Here is a 4,035-nt window from a genome sequence, read left to right as displayed (position 1 = left end):
GTTCTTCTACAGTAGACTTATTGCTAGTCTAGCAATGGAAGAACTTAAATCATTGATGTGGAGGCTGTAGCCACTGGAGGTTCTGAGGTTAGAGAGATGGAAAACAGGTGTAATATGGGAGCATTTTTGGGACTTGGAATTGTCCTGAATGACACTGCAATGACAGATACAGGCCATTATATATCTTGCTATAACCTACAGAATTGTGTGGGAGAGAGTGTAAACTGCAATGCAAACTATAATCCATGCTTAGTGGCAATGCTCCAGAATGTGTTCCTCAATTGCAATAAATGTACCACACTAATGAAGGATCTTATTAATGGGGGCAAATGTGGGTAGTGTGGGGAGCAGAGCATATGGGAATCCCCTATATTTTTTATGTAACAATTATGTAATCTAAATATCTTTTTTAAAAATTAAAAATTAAAGAAAAAAGAAACATGTCTCAGCCAGCAAATGCTTGCAGTGGGAAAGTGTGGACTCCATAAAACAGGCATGGATCCTCATTTTAAAATGGCATTTCACTGATTACATAGTTATTAAAGAAATGCAGTCTAGGTGCCCCACCTAACTTTCCAGATTGAGAAGATGACAGAAAGGACACAAAAATAAATGTTTTGGTTTATTTAGCCAGTGCAGTTTGAGGCAACCAGTCAGCAGTTTCAAACTTTCCTTGATAGCTCAGGTTTTATCAAAAAAATTAGCAGAATCTTGCCCACTACTCCACAATCAATCTATAGTTTTCATACTCAAAAAAAAAAAGAAATAACATAAGGGGTAAGAGGGGTGTCCCTTACCTGTTTTGTTGTTTAACTGGCAAGATATTTATTACCTGTGTTTATGTCAGTCTCTGGACTTTGGAGAGAGCTGGTACTGCACAACAGAATTTGCAGTCAGGCAATTTCTCTTCTCTGTTTTGGCATCGGCATTATCTTCAGAGTCCAGACTTATTCACAAATCTCAAAGTGAAATAACCCTCCAGGTTATTTTACACACACACACACACACACACAAACACTGTACAAACCCACAAGCAATATCTGTCCTCAATTGGAAAGCAGGGCAATAAATGACACCAGAGTAGCATTTGCCTTAAGGATAAGTGAACTCCAGACCAAACAGACCATATTGATCTTAGGTGAGACCTAATTACAGAGTTGTCATCATCTTGTCCCCTGGTATTGTCACTTCCTTTATCTCTTGGCATTTTTTTCCCCTGGTGCCTCCTATCCAGACTGATTCCAAATAAACCTCCTGCATTATATTCCCTGGTTTCAAATAATCCCCCCCTCCCTCTGGTTCTTCACTGTTTCACACATCAAAACCAAGAGACTGGGCCCCACCTTCTCAGGTTCTCTTTCTGTGCCCTATACTTTCAGCTCCATTCCCCATTGTCACCACTATTCCCATTTTCTCGTGTCCCAAGAATCCCAAGCCTGGAAAACCCCTCTCCTCACCTGAGCTCAAATGAGATAGGATCTCTGCCCACCTCCCCATCCCCTTTCAGGGGAACTTAAATGACCTTGAAAGGCAGGGGAGGTTCTCACCACCTCTTATCGAACTGATAAAAATAAGGTAAGATTGGCTTCGCTGGGCCAATACGAGGAGGTATAAAAAGTGGATTCGTCACCTGTACAGTTATTTTTTAATTAAAAAAAATTTTTAAAGAGTTATGTTTTTAATTTACTCCTCCCTCCTCCCCCTCCCTCATTGTCTGTTCTCTGTGTCCATGTGCTGTGTGTTCTCCTGTGTCCGCTTGTATTCTTGTCAGCAGCACTGGGAATCTGTGTCTCTTTTTGTTGTGTCATCTTGCTGCATCAGCTCTCTCTGTGTGCGACACCACTCCTGGGCAGGCTGCACTTTTTTCATGAGGGGCAGCTCTCCTTATAGGGCACACTCCTTGCATGTGGTGCTCTCCTATGCGGGGGACACCCCTACGCGGCATGGCACTCCTTGAGTGCATCAGCACTGTGCGTGGGCCAGCTCACCACACAGGTCGAAAGACCCTGGGTTTGAACACTGGACCTCCCATATGGTAGGCAGACACTCTATCAATTGAGCCAAATCTGCTTCCCATCTTCAGTACAGTTTTAACTTTTTTTTTATTAAGGAAGTTGTAGGTTCACCAGAAAGTCATATAGAAAATACAGAGTTCCCTTATTCTGCACCTCCCACTATGAAGACCTGGCATTAATCTGCTATATTTGTTATAAATGATGAAAGAATATTAGTATAATTATACTAGTAACTATAGTCCATGGTTTATATTCAGGGTCACTGTTTGTGTTATACAGTCCTATGGTGGGTTTTTTTTTTTTTATTCTGGCAATATATATACACAAACTAAAATTTCCCCCTTTACCCATATTCAAATATATAAATCAGAGCCGTTGTGCTACCATCACCACCATCCATTACCAAAACGATTCCATCACCCCAAATAGAAACTCTGTACATTTTAACCATTAATTCCCCATTCCCTATACCCACCCTTTCCCCTGGTAACTTATATTCTAGTTTCTGACTCTGAATTAACCCAGCACATTGCCTGTGGTTTATCAAAGCTGGTTTAAGAATGAATGAAGAGAGTGGAATAGGGACAGACTGTGATTATGGGAAGGAGAGGGAGCTCTTTTCAAATGCTAAGAAGAGATGTTTAGAGTCCTTGACAGCTTAATTATTCATCTCGGTTAAGATCCACTTTCTCCAGGTGCTACATTATTGACTGGCAGGTGGAAGCACAAACAAATGCATTAAATTAGCAGTACATATAGAAATGTTAAATTAAGCCTTTTAACCTGGAAATTCTTCTTCTAGGAAACCATTCTAAGTAAATATTATACTCCTTTTCGGGTTCAGATATTTGTACATTCAAGGATTTTTTTTTTATCACCTCCCCTTTGTGGCTTTTGGCGTGTGTTGTCTGCTCTCTGTGTCCGTTTGCTGTGTGTTCTTCTATGTCTGTATTTATTTATTTTATTTCCCCTCCCCCCTTGCAGTTTGCTTGCTGTCTGCTCTCTGTGTCCATTCACTGGACGTTCTTCTGTGTGTGTGGGTTTTTTTGCTTGTCTCCCTTTTTTTTTTGTTGCATCCCCTTGCTGAGTGGGCTCTCAGCGGCACTTGTGGGTGAGCCTGGCTTCACAAGGAGGTCCCGGGTTGTGAACCCAGAGCCTCCCATATGGTAGAGAGGATCCCAACTGATTGAGCCACAGCCACTTCCCCAAGGATATTTTGATGCAGTGCTTATAACTGTGAAAATTTGGAATCAAGTTAATGTCCATCATTAGGAGATAAGTTAAATAAATGGTGGGGCATTGATATTATAAAATATTATTAGCCATTAAGAATGAAGGGAAGCAGATGTGGCTCAAGTGATTGGGCTCCTGCCTATCATATCAGCGGTCCGGAGTTCGATTTCTGGGGCCTTCTGGTGAAGGCAAGCTGACCTGAGTGGAAAGCTAGAACAGCTAGATGGCGAAACAAAAAGAGACACAGAGGAGAGACAATAAGAGATGCAGCAGACCAGGAAGCTGAGGTGGCCCAAGAGACTGAGCACTTCTCTCACTCCAGAAGGTCTCAGGATCGGTTCCTAGTGCTGCCTAAAGAAAAGACAAGCAGACACAGAAGAACGCACAGTGAATGGACACAGAGAGCAGACAATGGGGCAGGGGTGGGGGGGTAATAAAAAAAAGAATGAAGGACAGAGTTATATGCCTTGACATGCAAAGACACAGAACAATGCATATTGTATATCCTATTATTATATATATTATACACGTAATGTTTGTAAACATATGAACATTATATGTGCATCAGTATAGGCCCTGTGCTCCCCATATGAGGTTTTATGCAAACTAGAAAAGTCACCCTTCAAAGTGCTTTAGTTCCATTGTTGAAAAATATCATAATAAATAAACAAATCTAAAAAAACTAAACAGAATAATGCATTTTCCTTCTAAGACCATTTAGGATATGATGTCCTAAATCACAACTTTAATGAACTGGAACTGAACTAACCAGATCCCCAATTCATTT

This window comes from Dasypus novemcinctus, chromosome 24, assembly GCF_030445035.2.
Source record: "Dasypus novemcinctus isolate mDasNov1 chromosome 24, mDasNov1.1.hap2, whole genome shotgun sequence".
NCBI classification, from domain to species: domain Eukaryota; kingdom Metazoa; phylum Chordata; class Mammalia; order Cingulata; family Dasypodidae; genus Dasypus; species Dasypus novemcinctus.
The sequence above is the reverse complement of the archived record's forward strand: the minus strand, read 5'-3'. Positions refer to the sequence as shown.